At 45.8% G+C, this 6,247-nt stretch overlaps 20 non-coding genes across 20 annotated transcripts; 7 read left to right on the top strand and 13 right to left on the bottom strand.

Annotated features, from left to right (window-relative positions):
• Nucleotides 1-373: 373 nt before the first annotated feature.
• On the bottom strand, nucleotides 374-445 carry Trnaw-cca (transfer RNA tryptophan (anticodon CCA)). The gene has a single exon. It is a non-coding gene; the product is annotated as a tRNA-Trp (tRNA).
• A 118-nt stretch (nucleotides 446-563) lies between these two features.
• Trnaa-cgc (transfer RNA alanine (anticodon CGC)) lies at nucleotides 564-635 on the top strand. The gene has a single exon. It is a non-coding gene; the product is annotated as a tRNA-Ala (tRNA).
• A 275-nt stretch (nucleotides 636-910) lies between these two features.
• Trnac-gca (transfer RNA cysteine (anticodon GCA)) lies at nucleotides 911-982 on the bottom strand. The gene has a single exon. It is a non-coding gene; the product is annotated as a tRNA-Cys (tRNA).
• Nucleotides 983-1,300: 318 nt separating this feature from the next.
• On the bottom strand, nucleotides 1,301-1,372 carry Trnaw-cca (transfer RNA tryptophan (anticodon CCA)). The gene has a single exon. It is a non-coding gene; the product is annotated as a tRNA-Trp (tRNA).
• Nucleotides 1,373-1,490: 118 nt separating this feature from the next.
• Nucleotides 1,491-1,562, top strand: Trnaa-cgc (transfer RNA alanine (anticodon CGC)). The gene has a single exon. It is a non-coding gene; the product is annotated as a tRNA-Ala (tRNA).
• A 275-nt stretch (nucleotides 1,563-1,837) lies between these two features.
• Trnac-gca (transfer RNA cysteine (anticodon GCA)) lies at nucleotides 1,838-1,909 on the bottom strand. Its single transcript has one exon. It is a non-coding gene; the product is annotated as a tRNA-Cys (tRNA).
• A 318-nt stretch (nucleotides 1,910-2,227) lies between these two features.
• Trnaw-cca (transfer RNA tryptophan (anticodon CCA)) lies at nucleotides 2,228-2,299 on the bottom strand. Its single transcript has one exon. It is a non-coding gene; the product is annotated as a tRNA-Trp (tRNA).
• A 118-nt stretch (nucleotides 2,300-2,417) lies between these two features.
• On the top strand, nucleotides 2,418-2,489 carry Trnaa-cgc (transfer RNA alanine (anticodon CGC)). Its single transcript has one exon. It is a non-coding gene; the product is annotated as a tRNA-Ala (tRNA).
• Nucleotides 2,490-2,764: 275 nt separating this feature from the next.
• Trnac-gca (transfer RNA cysteine (anticodon GCA)) lies at nucleotides 2,765-2,836 on the bottom strand. The gene has a single exon. It is a non-coding gene; the product is annotated as a tRNA-Cys (tRNA).
• Nucleotides 2,837-3,154: 318 nt separating this feature from the next.
• Trnaw-cca (transfer RNA tryptophan (anticodon CCA)) lies at nucleotides 3,155-3,226 on the bottom strand. The gene has a single exon. It is a non-coding gene; the product is annotated as a tRNA-Trp (tRNA).
• Nucleotides 3,227-3,344: 118 nt separating this feature from the next.
• Trnaa-cgc (transfer RNA alanine (anticodon CGC)) lies at nucleotides 3,345-3,416 on the top strand. Its single transcript has one exon. It is a non-coding gene; the product is annotated as a tRNA-Ala (tRNA).
• Nucleotides 3,417-3,691: 275 nt separating this feature from the next.
• Nucleotides 3,692-3,763, bottom strand: Trnac-gca (transfer RNA cysteine (anticodon GCA)). Its single transcript has one exon. It is a non-coding gene; the product is annotated as a tRNA-Cys (tRNA).
• A 318-nt stretch (nucleotides 3,764-4,081) lies between these two features.
• Trnaw-cca (transfer RNA tryptophan (anticodon CCA)) lies at nucleotides 4,082-4,153 on the bottom strand. The gene has a single exon. It is a non-coding gene; the product is annotated as a tRNA-Trp (tRNA).
• A 118-nt stretch (nucleotides 4,154-4,271) lies between these two features.
• Nucleotides 4,272-4,343, top strand: Trnaa-cgc (transfer RNA alanine (anticodon CGC)). Its single transcript has one exon. It is a non-coding gene; the product is annotated as a tRNA-Ala (tRNA).
• A 275-nt stretch (nucleotides 4,344-4,618) lies between these two features.
• Trnac-gca (transfer RNA cysteine (anticodon GCA)) lies at nucleotides 4,619-4,690 on the bottom strand. The gene has a single exon. It is a non-coding gene; the product is annotated as a tRNA-Cys (tRNA).
• Nucleotides 4,691-5,008: 318 nt separating this feature from the next.
• On the bottom strand, nucleotides 5,009-5,080 carry Trnaw-cca (transfer RNA tryptophan (anticodon CCA)). The gene has a single exon. It is a non-coding gene; the product is annotated as a tRNA-Trp (tRNA).
• Nucleotides 5,081-5,198: 118 nt separating this feature from the next.
• On the top strand, nucleotides 5,199-5,270 carry Trnaa-cgc (transfer RNA alanine (anticodon CGC)). Its single transcript has one exon. It is a non-coding gene; the product is annotated as a tRNA-Ala (tRNA).
• Nucleotides 5,271-5,545: 275 nt separating this feature from the next.
• Nucleotides 5,546-5,617, bottom strand: Trnac-gca (transfer RNA cysteine (anticodon GCA)). The gene has a single exon. It is a non-coding gene; the product is annotated as a tRNA-Cys (tRNA).
• A 318-nt stretch (nucleotides 5,618-5,935) lies between these two features.
• On the bottom strand, nucleotides 5,936-6,007 carry Trnaw-cca (transfer RNA tryptophan (anticodon CCA)). The gene has a single exon. It is a non-coding gene; the product is annotated as a tRNA-Trp (tRNA).
• Nucleotides 6,008-6,125: 118 nt separating this feature from the next.
• Trnaa-cgc (transfer RNA alanine (anticodon CGC)) lies at nucleotides 6,126-6,197 on the top strand. The gene has a single exon. It is a non-coding gene; the product is annotated as a tRNA-Ala (tRNA).
• Nucleotides 6,198-6,247: the final 50 nt, after the last annotated feature.

Genomic DNA, 6,247 nt, shown 5'->3' with positions numbered 1-6,247 from the left:
GAACCGGGGACCTCTCGATCTGCAGTCGAATGCTCTACGACTGAGCTATACCCCCTTTCACGATCTTTCTATTCCCATAACTTAAGGAAAAATATTATACTCTGCCTGGCTAAAGACGTCTAATCGAGCAAAATATTGCGTAATCATTATCTCTCAGTTATATATTAGCGTTAAACGATATAAATATCAAAAATACTAGACAGTTCGCGCCTGGAGAAAGTGTGAGTCGGCGCCTACACTTTAATGTCAGAACGCGAAAATTGCACTAGTAGCTTTTTTCAAGCAAGTTCTGTTCGTCCGTTCTCTGTAATCGTTTGGTATCTGATTAAACTGACATACTCGCCTATGGCTTTCGTAAACGAAAATTTCACTGTGACCCCGACGTGATTTGAACACGCAACCTTCTGATCTGGAGTCAGACGCGCTACCGTTGCGCCACGGAGTCGACGCTGCTGAGGTCTTGTCATGAATAGGTTCCTCGAACACTTACTGTACCGTTCAAACCTAAGAAATAATGACAGTAGGATCCACGAGAGACTCGTCCCAGATGTAGTTGCTCTGGCGGGGGTGTAACTCAGTGGTAGAGTGTCTGCTTCGCATGCAGAAAGTCCTGGGTTCAAATCCCAGCTCCTCCAATTTTTGTTTCTCCGTGCAGCAGTACACGAAAACTTTTGCCTATCACCATATTCTATAAAATTCAGTGTACAAGATTCTTCCCCCAAGCAAGTGGATTTCGTACAGTTCGACCGCATGGCGGGAGGACGATGACCTGCAAGAGCCTGGGCTGCGATCCCCCCATTGAAATGTTGCTCCAAAGCCTTCGGTATGGCGTGCGGAGTGCATCTGAAACATGTTATTTGCAACTCACCGCGACAACCGTCATTTGTTTTTTCGAGATACTGAAAAATGAAGGGGGCACCCGGGATTGAACCGGGGACCTCTCGATCTGCAGTCGAATGCTCTACGACTGAGCTATACCCCCTTTCACGATCTTTCTATTCCCATAACTTAAGGAAAAATATTATACTCTGCCTGGCTAAAGACGTCTAATCGAGCAAAATATTGCGTAATCATTATCTCTCAGTTATATATTAGCGTTAAACGATATAAATATCAAAAATACTAGACAGTTCGCGCCTGGAGAAAGTGTGAGTCGGCGCCTACACTTTAATGTCAGAACGCGAAAATTGCACTAGTAGCTTTTTTCAAGCAAGTTCTGTTCGTCCGTTCTCTGTAATCGTTTGGTATCTGATTAAACTGACATACTCGCCTATGGCTTTCGTAAACGAAAATTTCACTGTGACCCCGACGTGATTTGAACACGCAACCTTCTGATCTGGAGTCAGACGCGCTACCGTTGCGCCACGGAGTCGACGCTGCTGAGGTCTTGTCATGAATAGGTTCCTCGAACACTTACTGTACCGTTCAAACCTAAGAAATAATGACAGTAGGATCCACGAGAGACTCGTCCCAGATGTAGTTGCTCTGGCGGGGGTGTAACTCAGTGGTAGAGTGTCTGCTTCGCATGCAGAAAGTCCTGGGTTCAAATCCCAGCTCCTCCAATTTTTGTTTCTCCGTGCAGCAGTACACGAAAACTTTTGCCTATCACCATATTCTATAAAATTCAGTGTACAAGATTCTTCCCCCAAGCAAGTGGATTTCGTACAGTTCGACCGCATGGCGGGAGGACGATGACCTGCAAGAGCCTGGGCTGCGATCCCCCCATTGAAATGTTGCTCCAAAGCCTTCGGTATGGCGTGCGGAGTGCATCTGAAACATGTTATTTGCAACTCACCGCGACAACCGTCATTTGTTTTTTCGAGATACTGAAAAATGAAGGGGGCACCCGGGATTGAACCGGGGACCTCTCGATCTGCAGTCGAATGCTCTACGACTGAGCTATACCCCCTTTCACGATCTTTCTATTCCCATAACTTAAGGAAAAATATTATACTCTGCCTGGCTAAAGACGTCTAATCGAGCAAAATATTGCGTAATCATTATCTCTCAGTTATATATTAGCGTTAAACGATATAAATATCAAAAATACTAGACAGTTCGCGCCTGGAGAAAGTGTGAGTCGGCGCCTACACTTTAATGTCAGAACGCGAAAATTGCACTAGTAGCTTTTTTCAAGCAAGTTCTGTTCGTCCGTTCTCTGTAATCGTTTGGTATCTGATTAAACTGACATACTCGCCTATGGCTTTCGTAAACGAAAATTTCACTGTGACCCCGACGTGATTTGAACACGCAACCTTCTGATCTGGAGTCAGACGCGCTACCGTTGCGCCACGGAGTCGACGCTGCTGAGGTCTTGTCATGAATAGGTTCCTCGAACACTTACTGTACCGTTCAAACCTAAGAAATAATGACAGTAGGATCCACGAGAGACTCGTCCCAGATGTAGTTGCTCTGGCGGGGGTGTAACTCAGTGGTAGAGTGTCTGCTTCGCATGCAGAAAGTCCTGGGTTCAAATCCCAGCTCCTCCAATTTTTGTTTCTCCGTGCAGCAGTACACGAAAACTTTTGCCTATCACCATATTCTATAAAATTCAGTGTACAAGATTCTTCCCCCAAGCAAGTGGATTTCGTACAGTTCGACCGCATGGCGGGAGGACGATGACCTGCAAGAGCCTGGGCTGCGATCCCCCCATTGAAATGTTGCTCCAAAGCCTTCGGTATGGCGTGCGGAGTGCATCTGAAACATGTTATTTGCAACTCACCGCGACAACCGTCATTTGTTTTTTCGAGATACTGAAAAATGAAGGGGGCACCCGGGATTGAACCGGGGACCTCTCGATCTGCAGTCGAATGCTCTACGACTGAGCTATACCCCCTTTCACGATCTTTCTATTCCCATAACTTAAGGAAAAATATTATACTCTGCCTGGCTAAAGACGTCTAATCGAGCAAAATATTGCGTAATCATTATCTCTCAGTTATATATTAGCGTTAAACGATATAAATATCAAAAATACTAGACAGTTCGCGCCTGGAGAAAGTGTGAGTCGGCGCCTACACTTTAATGTCAGAACGCGAAAATTGCACTAGTAGCTTTTTTCAAGCAAGTTCTGTTCGTCCGTTCTCTGTAATCGTTTGGTATCTGATTAAACTGACATACTCGCCTATGGCTTTCGTAAACGAAAATTTCACTGTGACCCCGACGTGATTTGAACACGCAACCTTCTGATCTGGAGTCAGACGCGCTACCGTTGCGCCACGGAGTCGACGCTGCTGAGGTCTTGTCATGAATAGGTTCCTCGAACACTTACTGTACCGTTCAAACCTAAGAAATAATGACAGTAGGATCCACGAGAGACTCGTCCCAGATGTAGTTGCTCTGGCGGGGGTGTAACTCAGTGGTAGAGTGTCTGCTTCGCATGCAGAAAGTCCTGGGTTCAAATCCCAGCTCCTCCAATTTTTGTTTCTCCGTGCAGCAGTACACGAAAACTTTTGCCTATCACCATATTCTATAAAATTCAGTGTACAAGATTCTTCCCCCAAGCAAGTGGATTTCGTACAGTTCGACCGCATGGCGGGAGGACGATGACCTGCAAGAGCCTGGGCTGCGATCCCCCCATTGAAATGTTGCTCCAAAGCCTTCGGTATGGCGTGCGGAGTGCATCTGAAACATGTTATTTGCAACTCACCGCGACAACCGTCATTTGTTTTTTCGAGATACTGAAAAATGAAGGGGGCACCCGGGATTGAACCGGGGACCTCTCGATCTGCAGTCGAATGCTCTACGACTGAGCTATACCCCCTTTCACGATCTTTCTATTCCCATAACTTAAGGAAAAATATTATACTCTGCCTGGCTAAAGACGTCTAATCGAGCAAAATATTGCGTAATCATTATCTCTCAGTTATATATTAGCGTTAAACGATATAAATATCAAAAATACTAGACAGTTCGCGCCTGGAGAAAGTGTGAGTCGGCGCCTACACTTTAATGTCAGAACGCGAAAATTGCACTAGTAGCTTTTTTCAAGCAAGTTCTGTTCGTCCGTTCTCTGTAATCGTTTGGTATCTGATTAAACTGACATACTCGCCTATGGCTTTCGTAAACGAAAATTTCACTGTGACCCCGACGTGATTTGAACACGCAACCTTCTGATCTGGAGTCAGACGCGCTACCGTTGCGCCACGGAGTCGACGCTGCTGAGGTCTTGTCATGAATAGGTTCCTCGAACACTTACTGTACCGTTCAAACCTAAGAAATAATGACAGTAGGATCCACGAGAGACTCGTCCCAGATGTAGTTGCTCTGGCGGGGGTGTAACTCAGTGGTAGAGTGTCTGCTTCGCATGCAGAAAGTCCTGGGTTCAAATCCCAGCTCCTCCAATTTTTGTTTCTCCGTGCAGCAGTACACGAAAACTTTTGCCTATCACCATATTCTATAAAATTCAGTGTACAAGATTCTTCCCCCAAGCAAGTGGATTTCGTACAGTTCGACCGCATGGCGGGAGGACGATGACCTGCAAGAGCCTGGGCTGCGATCCCCCCATTGAAATGTTGCTCCAAAGCCTTCGGTATGGCGTGCGGAGTGCATCTGAAACATGTTATTTGCAACTCACCGCGACAACCGTCATTTGTTTTTTCGAGATACTGAAAAATGAAGGGGGCACCCGGGATTGAACCGGGGACCTCTCGATCTGCAGTCGAATGCTCTACGACTGAGCTATACCCCCTTTCACGATCTTTCTATTCCCATAACTTAAGGAAAAATATTATACTCTGCCTGGCTAAAGACGTCTAATCGAGCAAAATATTGCGTAATCATTATCTCTCAGTTATATATTAGCGTTAAACGATATAAATATCAAAAATACTAGACAGTTCGCGCCTGGAGAAAGTGTGAGTCGGCGCCTACACTTTAATGTCAGAACGCGAAAATTGCACTAGTAGCTTTTTTCAAGCAAGTTCTGTTCGTCCGTTCTCTGTAATCGTTTGGTATCTGATTAAACTGACATACTCGCCTATGGCTTTCGTAAACGAAAATTTCACTGTGACCCCGACGTGATTTGAACACGCAACCTTCTGATCTGGAGTCAGACGCGCTACCGTTGCGCCACGGAGTCGACGCTGCTGAGGTCTTGTCATGAATAGGTTCCTCGAACACTTACTGTACCGTTCAAACCTAAGAAATAATGACAGTAGGATCCACGAGAGACTCGTCCCAGATGTAGTTGCTCTGGCGGGGGTGTAACTCAGTGGTAGAGTGTCTGCTTCGCATGCAGAAAGTCCTGGGTTCAAATCCCAGCTCCTCCAATTTTTGTTTCTCCGTGCAGCAGTACACGAAAACTTTTGCCTATCACCATATTCTATAAAATTCAGTGTACAAGATTCTTCCCCCAAGCAAGTGGATTTCGTACAGTTCGACCGCATGGCGGGAGGACGATGACCTGCAAGAGCCTGGGCTGCGATCCCCCCATTGAAATGTTGCTCCAAAGCCTTCGGTATGGCGTGCGGAGTGCATCTGAAACATGTTATTTGCAACTCACCGCGACAACCGTCATTTGTTTTTTCGAGATACTGAAAAATGAAGGGGGCACCCGGGATTGAACCGGGGACCTCTCGATCTGCAGTCGAATGCTCTACGACTGAGCTATACCCCCTTTCACGATCTTTCTATTCCCATAACTTAAGGAAAAATATTATACTCTGCCTGGCTAAAGACGTCTAATCGAGCAAAATATTGCGTAATCATTATCTCTCAGTTATATATTAGCGTTAAACGATATAAATATCAAAAATACTAGACAGTTCGCGCCTGGAGAAAGTGTGAGTCGGCGCCTACACTTTAATGTCAGAACGCGAAAATTGCACTAGTAGCTTTTTTCAAGCAAGTTCTGTTCGTCCGTTCTCTGTAATCGTTTGGTATCTGATTAAACTGACATACTCGCCTATGGCTTTCGTAAACGAAAATTTCACTGTGACCCCGACGTGATTTGAACACGCAACCTTCTGATCTGGAGTCAGACGCGCTACCGTTGCGCCACGGAGTCGACGCTGCTGAGGTCTTGTCATGAATAGGTTCCTCGAACACTTACTGTACCGTTCAAACCTAAGAAATAATGACAGTAGGATCCACGAGAGACTCGTCCCAGATGTAGTTGCTCTGGCGGGGGTGTAACTCAGTGGTAGAGTGTCTGCTTCGCATGCAGAAAGTCCTGGGTTCAAATCCCAGCTCCTCCAATTTTTGTTTCTCCGTGCAGCAGTACACGAAAACTTTTGCCTATCACCAT

Source organism: Schistocerca nitens, unplaced genomic scaffold (assembly GCF_023898315.1).
Source record: "Schistocerca nitens isolate TAMUIC-IGC-003100 unplaced genomic scaffold, iqSchNite1.1 HiC_scaffold_176, whole genome shotgun sequence".
Lineage (NCBI taxonomy): Eukaryota > Metazoa > Arthropoda > Insecta > Orthoptera > Acrididae > Schistocerca > Schistocerca nitens.
Note: the sequence above shows the minus strand (reverse complement) of the source record. Positions and strands in the feature narration are given on the sequence as shown.